Genomic DNA, 21,871 nt, shown 5'->3' on the forward strand with positions numbered 1-21,871 from the left:
ACAGTTCCCTGTGAGGTGAGGGGAAGCAGTTGTCACTGACGTGTGACTGGTGTTGTCCTCCAATGTTCCTGATGTTCGATGTGCCCCCTAATCTTACTCTGGAGGGAGCCTCTTTAAATTTTTTGTCAACAAAGTGTTGCAAATATAGTTGGTGGAAGACTCTAACTGCTTTCCATTTACATGGTTGTCTTGTGGTTAACGAAATCGAACTTTTTTTCAGATGCTGTGAAAGTCAGCAGGGAAGAGCGATGTAGAAGAAATGACTGCCAGAAGCTTGCTAAGGAACCGCACAACCTGTGTGGGCAGCAGACAAAATATTCATCAAACGGTAAAAAACTAGTATTTTTGTGCTTGGTCGTTTTGAGACATCCTTGGTATTGTATTGAGAACAGCGTGACTATGTCATTCCGTCTTACTTCAACCAAACAGCTATCTGGTAGTAGTGCAAGATTTGAGTTCCTAAAAGGTTTATTCACTGAAGTCACCTCAGTGCCATACTATAGGTCCCTCAATGTTTAGTCCTTGCATTTGTTCGCTGCATTATGCTTTTTAGGTGACTATTAACACAAAAAATATGGAAATTGCTCAGACATTCTACAAATCACAGAGCAACAAGTTTTAAACACCAGATATACGGTGAGTATAATATGGGTAACAGCTTGACTGAAATCTACAATAAGGCCGATGGCAGCAAATCTGCCTGCTAGCGACAGTGGCAGTCTCCTGCGGATGACGTCATGTGAATAAACTTGTATAGTACTTGTACGTACTTATAATATTTGACGTGGTGATACAGCTCTTGCTTTGTATTGTCTTTTATAATATACACAGTGTTTATTTTTATCCTGTACAGAAGTTTTGCACCAAAGTTATGAGAGCAGCACAGATGTTGTTTTAGCGTAATGGAGTGATGGAAGTGCTGCGCCAATCATGGAGTGCTTAGCAGTCGCCTGCTCGACCAGGTAAGGTCGTGTGTCACGAGAAAACGCCTGTCACATTGATGTACTTTCACAGCGACAGCTGTTACATCCTCATATCCCTGAGATCCTGGCAGCGTCCGCTAGAGCCCTGCCCAGATACGATTTCTAGCATCCGCGTACATGTTATCCGATCCGCACCGTTGCATACACAACCGTTTAGATCCGCAAGTTTTGAAGGGCGCGTAAACACAGCCGGAAGAATGTTGGTATAATTTCGGATGCCTCCATGCTCTCATGGAAGGACTCATGGCGACAAGCAAAGGTAAAGCTTTCAACAAACGCGATATGGAGAGACTTCTGGAACACTTCCTCACCGGTGCTCGTGTGGACGCCAAAATGCCTTCTCTCCCGTCTTGGCCGTGCATGGTCAAAGGTGAACCCCAGCATGCGCTCGCTGTCGGTGCGCAATACAAATAAATTGCTAGTAGAAAAATTACAGCATGCGGTATATCTGCATCCGACCTCGAGCCATCCGATCCGCACACCGCAGAAAGTGATAAATTCTCATCAAAATCCGCAAGTATCTTACGGATATCCGCTTCCATCCGCGGATGGTGCAGGGCTCTAGCGTCCACATCAGTTAGTGACGCGCAAACAGATTTTCAGCTGTTGCTGCAATTTGTGTTGTGTAGCTGTAACAGTTCTGTGATTTTTGTACGTGCAGCTTCTTTTCTTTGTGTCTCTGATCAGTGTTGATACAGCTTTTGCTCTTATGTTGCCAGACAAGCATCCCGTGAAAGAGTGTGCATAGCCACTAAACAAACTCGTTAGAACTAGCAGGCTACATAATGCTTTCTGACATGTTTTGTTCTATTTTCTAGCCACAGTGAGTCATTGGAGGCAGTGCTGCAGCACCAACAATCACTCGTTGGAAGAAAGGAATGAGGTGGCCATCAACACCCTGCTGCCATTCAAAGCACAAGACGCCTGCTTGGCGGCAAAGTCAATCCAGTTTTAGACAAGAGTTTTGTACCGTAGACTTCGTGTGTGGTTTACTGCGAATAAATGTTTATGCTGAGATCCGTGTTGCTATCAATTATATCACATTTCTGCATGAATGCATGCCAGGACGGTAGCAGGACTAGTCATGGTCTAAAGTAGGTCTAAAGGTGGCTAAAGTAAGGTACAGGAAATGTATAACCCTAGACCTGTTGCCTGAATGGAGGGATAAAATTGGTCTAGCTGTAGACTTCATGTCTAATACATGGTTAAGTGTCTGACCCTGTTCCAGACATCCAGGTCAAAAGAGTGTCTAAATCACGGCTAGGTACATAGACATCGGATGTCTAGGGCTAGATGGCTAGGTGGCGTAACGTTAGACGTGTTATTTGACGTCTAGTGGAGGGATACTAGACATTTGGTCTAATTGCCTAGACATTCTATAGACATTCCTTATCTCTTTTTTTAGACGTCATTTAGACGTTTACTAGCCCACCATGTGCTCCCTGGGGGGGTTTCCCACAGATCGCTAGCAGATGAACTCTACTGACTTTATTTTGGTATCCATCTTGTTGTGTTTATGGTTGCGCTCCTGGTATCAGTAATATATGGTAAGCGCAATGTTACACAGCTATGCATTCATCGGTCCGTTCTTTCGCCTCGGAGATGCCAGTGTCCATGCGGTTCAGAGCCCATCGTGTTCACCATAACACGTGGAAGTAATGGTGGTCGACGACCTCTTCAAATGAAAACACTGGTCCCTGCGCAGCGTCTTCATGACTATATGCATTTGTAACCAAGAAGAAGCATTATATTTCAATCCGAATGTTCGTTCACACTTAGCAGCATCACTTACCAGCCTTCGGTACATTCGTGTGGCGAAATCGAAGCTGGCGGAGCTGAGGCTCGAACTCCATAAAACGTTTCGTCAAGAAGAGCAGACTTGTCGCCTAAAGAGTGTTCAGTTAATCACCTGTCTTTTCCACGACGTCCGATGAACAACAACTCTTCCTGCTCGCTAGATTGCCGGCGCCGCGACGCCGGAGAAAAAAAAAAAAAGAAAGAAAAAGACGGCGCTGCCACATCACGTCAGCGGCTGGCAGCCGAGTGATGGGGCATTTGTGCTGCGAGATTCAGAGCCCCTCGCGCGCCAAGATTGCGCGCTACGCTCAAACTTTTTGTGCGAATATGTATCACAGGGCTCACAATTGTAATTTCTACATCTCCCATCATATTTTATTCCGATCATTTCGATGCTCTTCGATGCTCTAAGGCAACATTTGTTTTACTTTTCAGCAACATTGAGGCAGTATCGAAGCCATATTTTTCCAACAAAAAATAAAATATTAAGGCAACATTTGTGTTACGTTGTTGCAACATTGAGACAGGATTGCAGCCATATTTCTCGAACACAAATAAAATACTGAGGCAACATTTATATTATTTTGCTGCAACGTAGAGACAACATTACAGCCATAAGCAATATTTGTGTTGTGTTTCTGCAACACTGAGAGTGCATTGCATCCACATTAGTTCAACCCAAATGCAATATGAAGGAAACATTCGTCTTACGTTTCCGCAACGTAGAGACAGTGTTATACCCATATTTCTCCAACATAAATACAATGTGGAGGCGACATTTGAGTTGTATTTTTGAAACATTTAGATAGCGTTACAGCGATGTTGCTTGGAAAAGCAATACAACAGTTCCGGCAACATATTCGTAATGTATCCAGGTTTTGTGAGGGGATCTCATGCATTCCTCTCAGTTAATATCCCATATAGCACAAGCGTGACTTAAAAACATGGTACTTGACAGGAAGGGATGTCAGGAATGTTGTTGGGTATACTTGACTCGTTACGGATACATGGGTTAATTGCAAGTATGCATCATAGTCACCATTACAAATGTTTCACGCCCCACTACCCTTAATGAAAGTTCCCCAACAGTTTTTGTTTCAGTATATGCTCCATCCAGTGGGACGCCCAAGCGGTTTCCCCAGCTTAGTCTACCCAAGGTACATACAGGGTGTCCCAGAAAACATGTCATTGAATTATAATAAAAAAAACTACACCACATAGAGTCATGCGGTCAGTGGCATTTGTTCTTACTGGGTTTTTGCCACCTCCTCATGTGAATGTCGTGTAACGTAGGTTTAATTATGTAAATTTTTGCGAGCTTAAGTCGGAAATTTGCATAGTAAAGGTCACTTTTTTTACCCCAACAATGTGAAGAGCGTGTCTAATTTAGTCAAATTAATAGTAATTGACAGGGATATTCAGGAGCTATTCCATCGGAAAAAATAGCCGAACATCATGCTCTACGGAGGTCGCACAGAATAGCGCACGATGAATTTTTCAGGGCAATCTTTGTCAGTCCGACGAAAGGAAGTTGGAAACCCAGCCCTCCCCGATAACCCAGCCCTCCCCGAAAGAGATAAAACAGGCACGGCTTATCACGTCCGACTTTCGTTGGGACAATGCTTTTCCTCTCCCAATTTTAGGAACTGTTACTTTTTCTACTATCATTCTGTGGACTGGCTTCGGAACCTCCTTTCGTCGCATTGAGAGCTATTGCGCTCAAAAAGTCATCGCGCGCTATGGTCAAGTGCTCCGAAAAGCATGATATTCAGCTATTTTTTCCGATGCGATAGCTCGTGAATATCACTTTGAATTATCATGAATTTGAGTGAATTCGGCACGCTCTTCACATTGGTGGGGTAAAACTAGTGACCTTTACTTGGCAAATTTCTGAGTTCAGTTCGCAAATATTTACATAATTAAACTTGGAGTACATGACATTCACATTAGGAGGTGGCAAAAACCTAATAAGATCAAATGCTCTTGGCCGCATGATTCTAGGTGGCGTAGTTTTTTTTATTATAATTCAATGACACGTTTTCTGGGATACCCTGTATAGACAGGTATGCGAAACTCCCATAGGGCCCTGCTTCTTCAGATCACGCCATGATAGAAACTGTCAGCGCCAACCATCGGTTGCGCGGACTACTACATTTGCAGTAAATGACGTCATATATGACGTCAGCAGCATTAATAATAAGCAGTGCATAATGAGCCATGGCGTTTCGCGTTCTTCGCATTTGCATTCGCGTGCTTCGTTTGCTTTGTATTCCCTCCCTTTTCCAGACCGAACCATACTAATCACCAAGGGCAGCAATCCCAGACGAGAACAAATAAAAGTAAATCAGGTTTAATGACAGATAGCTGTTCGAAATACATACAGTTATCACACGGAGTTTCACTTAGTGTCCATTTCTCACCTAAAGCTAAACGTACGCGTACTGACTATAGTAGTCGTTTGCATTTCTTCAAGGAGTTGTCATTATAGGTTCGTTGCGAAAAACATGACATCGTTGGTGCACAGCTAACACTCGCTAACACTTACGCTATTATGGCCGGTCTCGCCATGACAAAACCCCTTTTTTTCGCGGAGCCAGCAATAGGGCACTATCTCAACTGTGCACTCATCTGTTCACACGTATTAATCTTCATCTACAGCTTCGAGATGTGAGCGCCGCTCCCTGTTTAATCCAAAATGTGTACGAACTCCGTATTACGATGCACGGGCACACGGCAAGGATACAAGGATGCACGGGCAAACGAGCCTATACTGTTACACATGCGCGGTGAAGTAGGATACAAGGTATATTTAAACAGGTAGCGTAACTCCCATAGGCCCCTGTGTCTTCAGAATGACGCCATGATAGAGACGGTCAGCGCCATCCATCCGTTGCGCGGACTACTACGATTGTAAATAAATGACGTCAGAGACGACGTCACTAGTATGAATAATAAGTAGTGCATAATTATCCATGCACGTTTACATTGGCCCGGCCCACTTCGCTTGCCTTGTATTCCCTTTTCCGCGCCCAGTCAACAATACCAGACGAGAACACAGAAAAATAAAGCATATCAGATTTAATGAATCATATCAATTCCAAATACATAGTTATCACAGATTTTGAAAACTCCAAACAGAAACGCATCGTGATGACCATAGAGAAATTAGGAAGGCTCACATAAGGCCCATTTCTCACCTAGAGCTATACGTATACCTAGTGATTAGACGTTTGCATTTATTCAATAAGTGGCCGTTATAGGTCCATTGCAACAAAACACGACATCGTTGTACACAGTTGGTTCCTGCTAACACTCACACCATAATGGCCGCTCGTCCCATGACGAAATTTTTCTTTCGCGGGCCCAGCAACATGGGATCATTGTATTCATCTGTTCACTCGTGTTAATCTTGGTTTACAGCACGGAGATGTGAACGTCGCTTCCTGCTTAACCCAAAGAGTGTACGAACTCCGTATTACAATGCACGGACACACGGTACGGATACAGAGACGCACGGACCAAACAGACCAAACTGTGACACATGCGCAAAGGAGCAGGATACGAAAATGTACTGGAGTGGTAGATGATCTCGTATATGTGCACGAGAGGGGCAACAGAAAGCTTTTTCTACATTGAAATTATGAATAACCTATTAGTACACACACAAGCCACGCCCATGTTGTAAAGTTTTTCTGTTTACAACCGTACCTCTACTGTCAACACCCAGGATCGCTCGCGCCTCTTGCTGGTGGCCTTGCCGATGGGTCTGATTTGGTATTTTCGCTTCTTTTCGCTACCAGTTTAGATATACCTTGTAGGATACGGAAACGTACTCAGGTGGTATATGATTTCGTATGTGTACTAGTGGGGCAACGCATAGCTTTTCCTATACTTAAATTATGAATAAACTATTAGTATACCCACAAAACTCATGCGCGCGTTGCAAATGTTTTTTTGTTTACAATCGTATACCTGTGCTACCAACACCCAGGATCGCATGAGTCACGGAGATTGCCGGGTCAGATTCCTTTTTTCCCCCTCCTTCGCTACCTGGCTAGATCTACCTTGGTCTACCTCCACAGGTAGACTACGGTAGGTAGACCTCATAGGTAGCTCTACTGCATGATGACAATACGGGTCACCCCCACCCCCAGTTAGGCGGGAGGGGCGGGACACTTATGAGGACACGCATTGCAAAATGTGTACTTACGATGCCGCAATGTTGTTGCAGTGTTATTTATACGTTGCTCGAGTGTTACAAGTGCATGTTGCAAATGATGTTAAAGTCGTGGCCATTAGCGACGTTTGGGCAACGGCTCCAGCAGAGGTAGCAGCTATGTCAGGCAGAGGAAAAGGTGGCAAGGGTCTCGGCAAAGGAGGAGCCAAGGCAGTAAACAGCTCTTTTTGAGAGCTCTACGTCACACGCTGAATCCTTCAACGAAGCAACTTCATCCAGCCCGGAGTCGTCGGCGTGCAAGCGCCGGAGGCACGACGAGCTACTACGACCAGACAGCAGCCAGGCCGACGCTGACTGTGGCACCGACAAGGTGGCTGACGACAGCGAAACTCCACTCCTGCACAAGAAGGGACGCAGACCTGGCATCTCGATCATAATTCGACCGGTAAACCCGTTCGAATCGCTGTTATAGGTTAACCCTAACAGCATTGTAAAGGATATTCGAGCCGTCACGGAGGCGCCCGTGTTACGACATGAGATCTACGCCGACGGAATGATGTCTCTCACCGTCGCCGACCCCGAGGCAGCGTTAAAAGCATCTGTGCCATCCAAGCCCTCGTTGGAGTGCAAGTGTCGTGCTGTGTGCCAGTGTCCTACACAAGAAACATCGGGAGAATCAGTGGTATGCACGACCCGTACACAGATCAACAGCTTATGAATTTTCTACGCGAGGATGGCGTTGTTGAGACCCAACGCATTTTCCGCTACCGCCCGGGACGAGACGACGCAGAGACGAAGATCCCCACAAGCAATGTGATTCTGACTTTCCGCCAGGACATGCCATTGCCAAGTAGGATTGAACTCGGCTTCAACAGTTACAGGGTTCATGAGCATGTACCCCTAACCCAGTGCTTTCGCTGCCAGCGCTTTGGCCACATCGCTCGTCACTGCCGGAGTGGCGTGCGCTTTCTGGCGCTGCAGTGCACCTCACAGTCACAGGGACTGCCCCAACCCTGCAGCAACAAAATGTGCGAACTGCGGTGGAAGCCACGCGGCCACCTACGGAGGGTGTCCCACCAGGAAAGCGACACTCAAAAAGACGAAAACAAGATTCCTCGAGAACCCCCCTAAGACAGCAGCCAGGGCCACGGAAAACAGCCGGCCGGCGGGACGAGAACAGCGTCGCGAGAGGTGTGAAGAAACCCCCGCAGTCACAGAGAAGCGGGAGGCTAGCACCACCCCAACAGCTGCAACGGCGCCGGCATTCCGTGAACCTCCCTCGGGCCAGTCCAAACTGCAGCGGACCGACGAGAATGACACACCGCCTGACGAGAAGCGGCCTCTACTTCCAAGCAGAAATGCTTGGATCGCCATTGGCAAAGTGCCATAGCGGTCTATAGCCAACTTCAAGCTGATCCACCTGCATATCTTGGCTTGCCATCGGTAAAACCCCTAGCCGTCACACTGGACGTATCCCATGATGTGCCCGTGCAACCTTCGCGGCGTTTTATTTATTTTTATTTTTTTCTGATCCCCCGGGGTTTTTTTTTTCTGTTTCTTCCTTGTTTTTTTTTTTTTTTTTTGACAGCAAGCCCCCGCGAGGGAGGCTGACGTTCCATAGCCTATACTAAGCAAGCAAGCTGATATTGATGAAATGTTGCCATACCATTCGGTGCTACCTGGGGTGTGCTCAACAAATATGAATGTAACGCATTACAATGTTGTATAGGAACGTTACATAATTCTTGCCTAAATGTTGTGTTGTATTACGGAAATATGGCTGTAACACTGTCATATTGTATTGAAAACATTACCCAAATGTTGCCACAATATTGTGTGTGCATTGAAGAATATTGCTGTAACGGTGTCACAATATTGTGGAAGCATGACGGAAATATCGCCTCAATATTGTATTTGTGTTCGGGAAACATGGTTGTAGTGCTGTCACAATGTTGCAGAAATGTTTTCCAGCAACGTTGCTGCAACAGATTTTCAAGAGGACATTAGCCACGTTTCTACAACGTTGGAGTAAAACATTACCACAATGTTCTGGCAACAAAGTGTGCTACTAGGGGAATTGGATATCCCGAACAACTAAAATATTCTGAGGAGACAGACTGGACGTCCATGTGACATGCATAGAACATAGCTACAGTTGTGACATGTGCGACATAGTTTGGATCACATCACGAATGTCTACTGGACGTACATAGGATGTTTTGACGTCTTCGACGTCTGCGGCATATTTTGGGCGTCTCCAGGATATTCGTGGTTTACTGGGTAGTGTTCCGCGACTCGTTGTTCGTAAATGAGAGGAAGAGAGATGGCCGGTCTCGGGCGCTAGGCGACCTTGGCACCGTCGAACAAAACGGAAATTCCACGCCGTTACGGCTATGAGACGCATGTAGCTACTGTAGTCAAGGATAGTCAGCAAAATCTGAGAGGAGACGTGAGTGTGCAGGAATGAGATCTCTTCAGGGCATGAGTAAAGAGGCTCTAAACTATGAGTTGATGAGCCGAGTGAGGAGTGAGGTTCCGGGGGCCAGATGGCGGGAGCTTGATGAAACCAGAGAGGTCCGGAGAGCCACATGCGGTTTCGCAGAATTGAGTGGCTGAAATTCCTCGCGAACGCAAGTCAGCAGTGTTCTGATGCCCACGACAATGCCTCCAAAGGTCTGGAGATAGACCTCTAGAGACAGCTAGAGATAGAGACAGCTCTAATATTTCTTGATGGGCTGACGTCTACCATCGAGGCTGTCATAATGACCGTTACAGCATTACGCTACTGAAAATTCACAAATTTAAATAAGAAACAGATTAACTACAACAAGTGTCATCCTGGCACGTAGCAATAATGAAGAGAGCGGCATTGAAACTACGTGGATTTCCCCCTGTCGCTACAGCAAACAACTCTCACTTTGCATACTGCGATCCCTTGGGGGCAACTCGCGATGCAAGCACTGGCATACTTACCTGGTGTCGGGAAGCCTGTGATCAATGTGGCATGATCAATGTGGCAATGTGGCAATCTCGGCCTTTTGGCTAAGATCAAAGTTCGTTTGTTCAAGGTCGTTTCTGCTCAATTGGAAGCCCCGGTCCTTGCAGGAGCAAGTTGCCGGGATAAGGATGACTTCGCGGTTCATCCCCACGAAGGCACTGGTCTGCACCGTCAACGCCCCACAGGACGCCTCCCTGGTAGACGTCATCGATGGTGTGGCTGAAGTGGTGAGTGTAGAAGGCGTTTTTAGCGTTCAACACGTGGTTGGAACAGAGTTCCAAATCTCAGTTCCTCGTCTCGACGCCATGGAGAAACTACTTTCTCAAGGTGTCATCACTATAGCCGGAGTACCTTCCACTCTGGAGTCGTTGGGGGCTCAAGTCACACGGGTAACATGCATGCACCTACCTGTCTTTATACCTGATGAGTATTTAATGAGGGCGCTGGCACCTCATGGAAAAGTGAAGAAAATCGAGTAAGGGGGGGGATATATTTATTAGACGAAAAGGAAAAAAAAAACGGGGAAAGGTCAGCCAAACGGGACGTCGGCTTGCTATTCCAGAAATAAGAAATAATAAGAAATAAATAAAAAGAAAAGATAAGAATTAAAGAAAGAAAGAAATAGGAAGGAATAAGAAAGAATTAAAGGAAGAAAATTAAGAAAATAAGAAGTAAAGAAAAATAATTTGGAAATAACGAAAAACTAACAGATGATCAAAGAAGGATGAGGTAGATTAATGACAAAGATGACAAAAAAAAGATGACTAACAAACGGTGAAGGAATGATGAGATGAATCACAGAAGAAGAATGAGATTTCACGACTGAGTTCACAGGCTGTTCATCAGACCTGAATCTCTCAAGAAAGTCAGAACTGCTTTGGTCACAGACCGCTGTGTGTGATCTCGTACTGGGCCGAGCAGAGTGGCCAGAGAAAAGTCCGTGCACCGCAGCTCGAGTAGGCGTCGTCTCAACGTGGCTCGAGGGGTGTCGAATCTGTGACAGTCGAGAAGAAGGTGTGGCACATCAGCTACAACAGCGCAAGTGGGGCATTTGGGCGACTGGAGAAGACCCATTTTGCAGAGGAGTAGAGGTGTCCTGGCGGCATTAAGGCGTAGTCGGTGTAGAATGGACGTTTCTTGACGCGAGCAGTGGTGTGTGGCAACGAAATCCATCGACGGGTCGATAGACCGGAGATGGTCGTTCAGTCGGACAGCGTCCTCTTGAAACTGCCGAGTGCCGTTATAACGGAGTCGCTGTGTCTGTAACCGACACGATGAGGCTGAAAGTGGTAGGAGACAGTTATTGGAGGTGCCGTCCCCATGTGCCCGACGTGCTAAGGCGTCTGCGCGGGTGTTTCCGTGCAGGCCGGTGTGACTGGGTACCCATTGGAAACACAGGCTATGACCAAAGGATAGAAGTCGGTTGTATATTGCGACTATCATGATGTCTAGGCCGCCGATTGTTCTGGAACAATAATTTGCTAGAACTTCTAGCGCCACCTTACTGTCCGTGAACACAACCCAAGCGCCAGGCGGTGATACCGCTATGTGATTCAACGCGGTCAGTATGGCGAAGAGCTCGGACTCTGTAGATGATGTTTCGTAGGGGAGCTTGTGCGCCACTTCAAGGTTTTCATTTGGCATATAAAAGTGCTGCAGTAGATCCGCCTTGAGACACTGATCCGTCAGTGTACACAGGGAGTCGTTGAGAGTACGCTGAGTTAAGGTGCTCCAGTGTAAGTTGGTGAGCAACAACGGGAGGTACAGAGTTTTTCTTCAGAAGACCAGGAATGTGATCACATACAGGAGGCCTGCGAAGAGTCCACATCGGCGGGGCATAGGAAAGCACTGATGGCGTGGTGGGGAGGTGCACTTTCAGGCGGTCAACAGCAATACCAATGCTGGAGTCCGGACAGTCAATATCAATGAGCCGAAGATGATGGTAAGGATGCTGTGTGAGGTACCGCGCATATATCCGGAGTGTTTCCACGTCTCGTAGGACGCCTGCTGGAGTTTCGCGTGCCTCTGCCAGGACAGAATAGGTTTCTGTCGTTCTAGGAACTCCCAAACAGACGCGGAGGGGTTTCTCAGGAGACCGGCCTACAGTGCGAAATGGAAACCGCCTAGTGGAAATAGAAATGGAGGTCAAACACCCAGTCCCAAACTTTCTGAGAGTGCTAGGTCACAGAGTTACCTGCGACTACTTCGGCATTCGCAGGGTGTGTAGCCGATGCAAACGTGAAGGTCATATGCGTGCAGGGTGCACAGTACCCTTTTGCAATCGCTGTTCTACATACGGCCATGAAACATCAGAGTGCGCATTGGCGTGCAAACGCTGTGGCGGAAGACACGCGTCGGCGGATTGTTTCCGCAAGAGACGGCTTCTGTCGGATGTTGTCAGACAACCAGCCACGATGGAAGAAATGTGAGACGAGGAACGGGATGGCCCAACTTCGGATGAACAACACAGGATAGAAGTAACGGAGGAGGCATTTCCGCGGCTTCCTTTACCGGAACAAGAAGAAAGCCGTGTGACAGGAAATGGCACAAGTTGTGCGCAGGAGCTTTCTTTGGAAGACATGGATGAGATGCCAGACTCTTTAGAGGCCACAGCATCAGTCCACGATGCTACAAAACACAAAGCAACATACAACTAAAGAGCATGAAATATCAGACACCACAGAGACTTCGTCAACAGAATCTCCCGACAAAGACGACTCTGACGCGAACCAAAACAACGAAGTACAAATAACGCCGATAGCCAAAGCGCAATCAACTCCAATGGCAAGACGACACATTTCCGCAATTCCCGCACCCACAGCGCCTAGAAATCCCGCATCAACAGCAGCAAAGTTCAGTCCAGACGCAGGACAGGTGAACAAGTGACAGCATACATCAACATCATCAGATTCAACCCAAGACATCGAAGTGACACATGCAGCAAAAAAGATTGTGGTGATCTATGATAATGTCTTAAGTGAAGACTTGTCTAGTGTGTCGTCAGATAGTTCACAAGACATGCAAAGTGATTAATCTTGAACTGTATATGGGTATGTGTAGTGTGCCTTTACTCTCCTTCATTGGAATGTTTTTACGAATCGGAACGCTGAATGTTCAAGGTTTTAGCAACCTTGGAAAACAAAACTGAAGTGATGGGTTTTGCACGGAGTGTGCGTCTAGACATCGTGCTTTTACAGGAGACAAACTTTTTCGGTGTGCATCAGGTAGAGACTTTTAAGGAACGTTTTAGAGTGAATTGTTTCTTTAGTTTGGCGTCCAGTCGGTGTACGGGCGTAGCAGTTGTCATCTTAACCAGGTCTCTCCAGTCTCAAGCATTTGCTGTTCCTGATACTGACGGCCGGATTATCGCTGTAGATATCAGATGTGCCAGGAGAAAGTTGCGAATTTTGAACATTTATGCTCCAGCTCAGTCAGCACATACCAATGCTTTCTTTGCGGATCTCGATGGTTTTGTGCTAGATCACCAAGATTTCATTTTGGCAGGTGATTTCAACTGCGTGACAGATAGCACTTTAGACGTTGCGGGGCAAGGTCAAGGCTGCCCGATTTGGAACAGTCGAGAGCTAGTTCGCATCATTGATCAATTTACATTGAAAGACATCTGGCGGAAAATCAAAGGCAATAGCTTTGTGAGCACGTGGTCTCGTGGAACCAGCAGTTCTCGGTTAGACCGTATATATGCAACTGAAGAGGTAGCAAGTTGTGCGCGAGACTGTGAAGCCTTCGAGACCTCGATCACTGGGACGTATGTATCTGACCACAGAGCCGTTGTAACAACCTTTAATATACCAAGTGGAAGGGCCTCGGAAAGGAAACCATGGAGGCTCTCGCACGCTTTGTTATGTGACCAGGAAGTAGTGACCACAGTAAATGACTTTTTAACTGAACGCCTTATAGGAACACCTCCGTCGTTAACGAATTGGAAAAGCATAAAAGATGATTTGCAAGAGCTTTTCATCGAGCCTGGGAAGGCTAAGGCAAAACAACGCACAAAAGAGCTACGTGACATCGCAATGAAAATTCGAATAGTCCGACGAGGAGGCATTCAATGTGCTTTAGCACAGGCGGCTTTGAGGCAGCTGAAGGCACAATACTTCGAAGTGCTCCGAACATCCACAATGACAGCCAAGCTCGAATATGCCAGATCGCAACATGTAGGTGGCGCGGAATGCTCCGATACTTTAGCCATACAAGGTGGCAGGGCCCGACAAGTCACCATTACGCAAACGCAGTACGGGATATAACACAGGCAGATCAAGAAGGCTTCCTCCGACATGCAGAGGAGCAATTTTCAGCAAAGTCAGTAACAAATATTCCAGACTATGTAGCAGACTTACTACCTCACCTTTCGCAAGAAAGTAAAGAAGCGCTTGAAAGCCCGATAAACGATGAGGAACTGGAGCTGGTGATCAAAAACATGCGGTCAGGATCGTCCCCAGGGCCGGACGGTCTGCCAAACCTTTTCTTCAAGGTACTCTGGCCAAAACTACGAATCTTTCTCACCACAATGTTTCAGGACATGTTTGAGAAAAATGCTTGGGAAGAACACTTCAACACCAGCTATGTTGTATACATTCCGAAAAGAAACTCAGTCATAGAAGACCCGTCGACCTGGAGGCCAATATCTCTTCTCAACAGTGACTATAAAATTATCATGGGACTGTTCCAACATCATCATGGGACTGTTAACGAGCAGGTTACGGAAAGTCTTGCCCAGACGTGCAGCGTAGAAGGCAGAAGCATATACACCACTTTGTCGGGAGTGCGAGATTTGCTACCTTTCTCCAAAGATCGAACAGGAAGAGGAGCAGTCCTCTCCTTAGATCAGAAACAAGCGTTCGATAAGGTAACACATACCTATCTTTTCGACCTACTTCAGATGTACAATTTTCCATCGAGTTTCGTATAATGCATCCAAACAGCATACACAAGTCAACGAGCAGCACTTCTTTTTGGAACACACAACGGAGGAACCTTCAACATAAGGAGAGGGGCACGACAAGGTTGTCCCCTGTCCCCCCTTCTTTTTGTGATTGCCCTCGACCCATACATTAGAATGCTAAATAACTCTGTATCTGTGCGAGGACTACCGGTCCCGGGCCAAATAGTGTGGAAGACCGCGGTATACGCAGACGACATCACCATCTTCGTGTTAGGTGCAGACTCAGTGCTTGCGGTTCTTCACCTTTTTGAGCTTTTCGCCAGTTTCACAGGTGCAGAACTAAATATGAGGAAGTGCAAGTTACTCTCAGTTGGAAACTTTGATGCAAGAGAACTTCCCATACAGAGGTGTGAGACGATAACGATATTGGGCATCATCTTCAACAGAGATGGCTTGGCAAAAGAAAACTGGTTGGACAAGCTTCGTCACATTAGAGAATGTATCCAAGAAACAAAAAAAAATTCTTTCTCGTTCAACGAAAAAGCCTATTTCGTAAAAACGGCTGTTTTTTCAAAATGCTGGCATTTGGCACGGGTATGCGTGCCGTCTAACAACATAGTGAGAACTTTTCACTCTCTGGTCTTCGGTTTCTTCTGGGATTACTCTACAGAGCTAGTAGCACGGCGTTTCCTACATTGTTCCCCGAAGTCAGGAGGAAAAGGTCTCCCACACTTAGGTACCAACGCTCGTACGTTGGCACTAAAAAGCCTGCTCCAAACTCTCGAGACTGAGGGACCACCTGCAGCTTTAGCACGACATTTGCTGGGACCGTTGGGGAGGTTTGTCCTCCAAGCTGAAACATGGAAGAAGTCCAGCAAGACAGAGACACCGACCCAACACTACGCTTTGCTTGTACAACATTACAAGAAAATAAAAACCCTGGACCCGAATATAGACATTTTCAAAACGACAGCTACAGAGCTAGGAGAAAGAATTTCCAATGAGGAAGCGATAGAAGAAGAACGGCGGCAACATAACTGGAGGGCAGTGTCAGCATCGTGGTTGCCAGGAAAAGTACAAGACTTAAGGTGGAAGCCGGCTTGGGAAGTCCTACCCACACGAGATCGACTCACACGGTTTGGCATCACACATACAGATGAATGTGTTCATTGCCTGAGTACGGAAACTGTGCAACATGTGTTTCGAGAGTGCTCAGTGGCTCGTGCAACGTGGTCACGGATGTCCAACACCTATAATCTTCAGCTCCCTGCTGGTTTTTGTTCTCGGGATTGGACCACACCAAGAAAGAGACCAAGAGTGCTTCTTACCGCGCTAACCGAGGAAGTTCTATGGCAAGTGCGATGTCGTGACACCAGGCAAAATCGCCGTTTTGCATCTACCAGCTACATAGTGAATATTGTCACCCAGCACTTTAAGCAATTTTTACATAACCGCTTCCGAGTTATGGATGAAATACACTTTGGGAAAGAGTGGGAGTGGCAGCCTCTAGTGCAAGTCAGAGGAGGGAAATTACGAGTGCTACAAAAGGAACCCTGTTACTGTAGGAAAGCTGGCCGTTTCCCATTTCAACCAGGATAAACTTGTTTATGCCACTCATTTCCTTTTCGTCATAGGGTTTTAATCATGATTCTTAGGAGCTATCACAAAAAACAAAACTGTAGTGGGACAATTTTGTGTGTGACTACATAGATAGAATGTACATAGATAGAATGTTTTTTTTTTCTTGTTTTGGGGGTTTCGGTTTTGTGTGTTAAAGAGTGCCACCTTCAGGTGATGTAAATAGAATACTTGTTAATAAAATTTTTCTGAACAGCTCCGTGGCTCTGTGGCTGGTCTTCCGCTCCGGTGCCAATACATGGCAAGCTCCCCGGGCGGAGGCCAAAACATTGCACTGCGTTTTGGTTGAAACCCGCCACTTCCCCAAATCGGGGTAGCTGGGACGTGCAATTTTTGGTAGTGGGGGCTTGCGTACGCGCTCGCCCCCGTTTCTGTATTTCTTAAAAAGCAGAATATGGATTACTTGCATGGGGCTGGAAGGTAAGTTCCCATGAGCCCTCGCGTGCCACAGGTGGCGCTTGCGATCCCAATGAAGGCTTCTGAGGGATCTCAGGCGGTTGCTGTTTTGTGATCTATTTTTGAAGCGTGATGTGGGCAAGCTAACGCTTGTCCCATCCTACAGTTGGTGGTACAAGGTCTTCAGTTGTCTAATTGCTCCAGCAACAACGTAAGTACCCTGAGGGCAGACGACCCTTCGCCGTTGCGCCCGGTTGCGTTACCGCTCTGGGCATGATACGCCCATCTTGTCAAGTTTCCTTTCTGTGAGCCGTGTGCAAACTCGAAGTAATGCAACGTTTCCAAAAGAGCGTTCTTTTTTTTTCTTTTTTTTTTGCCAAACCCCAGAATGTGCCGTTGGCGCAATAGTCTGGGGAAAATGGACGGCAGCGAAACCACGTGATCTCCAGTCGCCATTCACGGCGCTTCCCTCCTAGGAGCGCGGGAAAGGGAAAAAATGTGCAGAAATCGCTGTGCAGATTATCATTGAAATGCAATAGCATTTATGACGCCATCGTTGGCATTCTCCGACGACGGACAGCGGAGGCCTGTGGAAACTGAAGTAGCTGATTGGCCACCACTAGCTTTTCTGTACCCCTGACGAAGACACAATCTATAACACTTCCCGAACATTTTAACATGATGGAACATACAGAAAACATAGACGGACACGGATATCTGTGCGTTCGATCATGTCAAGTTTTAACCAACCTGCTCTACACCTTCTAGCACTTCCCGTACAGGTTGTGGGAATTTCATCGTCACTGGCTAGATGCAAATCGAAGACGTCATCGCCCGCGAACCAGTTGTTCTGCAGCTTCTTAATGTCCGTATCCCATGACGGTCATGGACATGTTCTATTCATTCAAGTTTTCTACGAAGGTGTTGCTGGCAGAGTAATTGAAGAGTTTGACTAGAACGAACCTCTTGCTTGACGTTGCCTTTCGAGGACCCCGCATTAATGTATACCAGCCGATGCGGGGGGGGGGGGAGCATCCTTTTAGACCACTTCTACGACGCATAGGTCTTTGCCAGTCATCCTGGCGGTTACCGGTTACAGAATGAAGGCTACAGAGGGAATGATGCATAACGCTGGATCTCTGCAAGGCGATTGCTCACAAATGGTAGGAGACGTGCAGGCGTTGTCCGAATCCATGGCAGAACAATCATGGAATCGGTCCAGGCGTGGCATTGAGAGTGGGGGATGTTAAAAACTGCTGACGTACTCTGGAGTAGCCTTGAGGAGCCTACAGGATAACAAGGCTGCGAGAAGTTCTAGTCTCGGAAGAGTTTGACGCCCACTCGGGATTTGGCAACGACAAGGATGACAATCCGACAATTTGGAAAACAATTTGACAACCAAGGATGACTCCAACAAGTGTTTAACCCAACACGACGGAGCAGCTATCGACGAGCTCGAGCGCTGTTGAACCACGAACGGGGGCAGATGGGGTCAGGTGGTTCCTCATCCTCTTCGCAATTTGTTATGAAATATATTATTAAGATAATCGCACAATAAAGTAGTAGTTATTGTTGTTATTTCTTAATTCTTTGTGATGTGATTTTATTTCGCGTATAAGGCGCTCATACATGACTTTTTTACGTTGGCTAAGCTTCTTTTTTAGCCTTCTAAGGTTGAACCAGGGGAATGAACGTGTAGTATAATTCTATTGTTGGGAAAAACTCACGTGACCTCAAGCGTTGGGCCAATCGTTGGACGTCGGTTGAGTAGCTTTTTGCTTTGCTTTTTTTTTTTTTTTTTTTGTCTCCCTGGGTGACCTGTGACGCTGGCGAGGCTTACCCTTTCCCATCTGTCCTCTCCCCCGCTTTGGCGGTTCTGTGCAGTTCTGGGTGGTTGTGGATCTCCGTTCACGTCGAGTGAAATAAATCAAATGCGGAAGCGTTGGCTGTTTCTGTTGCACAAAGTGCTTTATTTTCCGGGATAGGTATTTCCAAAACACAAATATGAAGTCTGCTGCAGCTGTGCAGAACACAAACATGATATGAACATGAACATTGTTTCTGAAGTTCGAATGAAATGCCGAAGCAACTTTGCATTCACTGATTGCTGATGTCTCACGTGGAAGATTTCACAGTAGAACAACAGTATGTTGGCTGCACAGGCACACACATTCAGAGATCCGGCATGAGAGAGAACATGTCCATATCCCTTTGCTGCTTGTGTAGGAGTCTGGTTGACCCGTCACAAAGGAAATTGTGAAGCTGCTATGCCGAAAGATGTAGCTCCAACCACTCTGAGTGTCTTATCCATTCTACTGTATCCATGCAGATGCTATTCTGAAGCAGATATGGGTTGAGTGCTTATACCTGAACAAGAAAGATAGGGATCAGAAACGTGAAAACCAAAAATTCTACCTGCCAAAATGCTGCGTATATGCCACAGGTGCGGCGCTATGTTATGCTAAGCGGCAAAATGGAATAGGAACTGACTTACCTGTCATCGAGTGAGTAGCGGAAAAACGCAGTATTCATCCTTCTTGAATCGTTGTCGCACCGAGCAAGCGAAGCAGACCTGCATGCCTTCCACTTATCTACCACTCAATTGACTTGCGGAAGTATCCATGAGGCACCGAGTTTTTCAGAGTCGATATCGAGAACATGTTAGGGAAGGACACTAAAAACCATCCAAAGCGGTACCGGCATAGATGCTTTGCTTGCGTCCCTGCTGCACCCAACACATTTCGAAACTTTCCGGCGAGTTGCTCCGGTACCGCCGACACGGCGTCGCAACCTTGAGCGCGCCAAGGAAAGTTCATAATTTCAAACCAACCAATGAGCGCTCGCATACCGGGGGAGCGGCCTCAGGAGCCAATGGGCTCGTGACGGTTGAGAACTCGCGCTTCGACGTAAAAATTCTGACGTTTCATGACGTCTGATGACGCGAAAAGCTCGCAGCGCCTCACTTTAGTCCGCAAGTGAACTCGCGAGTTTCATCCCCCTGGGTTGAACGCTTCCCGCAAACGTCGAGTTCTTACATCCATAATTAAAACCCAGAGACTAAGGAACACATAAACAACACGGTCACAATACGACTTGTCCCTCGGTCTCTCCATTTTAATTATGGATGTCCATCATCACCAGCTCGTCTGCTTCCTTGCAAGTTCTTGACCTTCTTCGTGGACGACAAAGCGTAGCTCTGCTCCCAAAGACAAGCGTACTTTTGGAACCACGTAGTATTTATTTTCATCGTCGTTCTGGCTTCGGAAGCAGATGCATCTCCCCACAGCTTCTATGTGCCTTCGAAGATCCTGGTGACGCAGGTATAGTCCTGACAAAGACGCTTCAGGCGTGCCTGCAAGTGGGCAACCTCTCGCCTCGCCCTCTTCACTGGTGGAATTCCTATATCTATTTGGAGCAACCTAAGAAAGCTAAAAAAGAAGTTCAGCTAACATAAAAAGTATAAGGGCGTCATAAATGAAAAATAAAATCGCATCACATAAAAAACGAGAAATAAAATTACCATATAACTGGAAAAGCGGTGAGAAATTGTCCGGCTTCAATGGCTCTGTGGTGAGCCATTGTCCGGCCTCGGCAGTTTTTGGTGAGCAATTATCTGGTTAGCAATTGTCCGCGCCCTGGTTATATCCACACTATGCTGTATAATGGTGTCTGCCCATTTCATCAAACGCCGTTTCAAAACCTCCCCACTTCATCGTCATAATATAATTGTTGATGTTGTTGTAGTGCAAAGGTTTGCGCTTCCGTTGAATCGAATGCGGGAGCTGCACTGCTTGCACTAGTTCACAGAGTATAGAGCCAAATCGTACGATACAGCCCAGCTTTTTTTTTTTTTTTTTTGTGAACTCGTGCTGCACTCCCACTGCAGTTTTCCCAATCGAATGGTCGAGTGTAGTGCAAAAGTTTACACATCCGTTGAATCGAATACGGGAACTCGCACCGCCTGCACTATAGTTCACACAGTACGGCCAAGCATTATTTGTGAACTCGTGCTGAACTCCCATGGCACTTTTCCCAAACAAATGGTCGAGTGTAGAGCAAAGGTTCGCAGTTCCGCTGAATCTAATGCGGGAGGTTGCAGCGCTTGCACTAATTCACAGAGTACAGCCCAGCATGGGCTGGTGAGAGAAATTACGGGTCCCGGGGATGAGTCCTGCCTGGGACCCCTTCTCATATGTCTCCGTCGTGCTGAAGGGGCTTAGGCCCCGGGCCGTCATTCCCGGCTGCCCACCCCCTTTTGCCGGCCCTGCAGCCCAATCGAGACAGCTCTAATATTTCTTGATGGGCTGACGTCTACCTTCGAGGCTGTCGTAATGACCGTTACAGCATTACGCTACTGAAAATTCACAAATTTAAATAAGAAACAGATTAACTACAACAAGTGTCGTCCTGGCACGTAGCAATAATGAAGAGAGCGGCATTGAAACTACGTGGATTTCCCCCTGTCGCAACAGCAAACACCTCTCACTTTGCATACTGCGATCCCTTGGGGGCAACTCGCGATGCAAGCCTGGGCATACTTACCTGGTGTCGGGAAGCCTGTGATCAGTGTGGCAGGCTCCCCGGGTGGAGGCCAAGACATTGCACTGCGTTTTGGTTGAAACCCGCCACTTCCCCAAATCGGGGTAGCTGGGACATGCAATTTTTGGTAGTGGGGGCTTGCGTACGCGCTCGCCCCCGTTTCTGTCGAACTTAAAAAGCAGAATATGGATTACTATGGGGCTGGAAGGTCTTCAGTTGTCCAATTGCTCCAGCAGCAACGGAAGTATCCTGAGGGCAGAGACCCTTCGCCGTTGCGCCCGGTTGCGTCACCGCCAACGAACGTCACAACGAACAGCATGATAAAGTATACACGTAGCATGGAAGGCACAAAATGGGCTGACTACAGGTTCGTCTTGATCCCCTAAGGAGATATTTAGACCTTTCAGGAGCGGATCCCAGACATTTGCTCCCCCCCCCCT

The 21,871-nt window shown here is 46.9% G+C and overlaps 1 long non-coding RNA gene, 1 other non-coding gene and 1 pseudogene across 2 annotated transcripts; all 3 read left to right on the forward strand.

The window, feature by feature from the left end:
• Positions 1-224: 224 nt before the first annotated feature.
• Positions 225-1,885, forward strand: LOC135392830 (uncharacterized). Its single transcript, XR_010422245.1, has 3 exons — positions 225-328; positions 854-962; positions 1,802-1,885. It is a non-coding gene; the product is annotated as an uncharacterized LOC135392830 (long non-coding RNA).
• A 14,845-nt stretch (positions 1,886-16,730) lies between these two features.
• On the forward strand, positions 16,731-16,864 carry LOC135393605 (U1 spliceosomal RNA; annotated as a pseudogene).
• Positions 16,865-21,426: 4,562 nt separating this feature from the next.
• On the forward strand, positions 21,427-21,590 carry LOC135393581 (U1 spliceosomal RNA). The gene has a single exon (XR_010422681.1). It is a non-coding gene; the product is annotated as a U1 spliceosomal RNA (small nuclear RNA).
• The last annotated feature ends 281 nt before the right edge of the window (positions 21,591-21,871 follow it).

This window comes from Ornithodoros turicata, chromosome 4 (assembly GCF_037126465.1).
Source record: "Ornithodoros turicata isolate Travis chromosome 4, ASM3712646v1, whole genome shotgun sequence".
NCBI lineage: Eukaryota > Metazoa > Arthropoda > Arachnida > Ixodida > Argasidae > Ornithodoros > Ornithodoros turicata.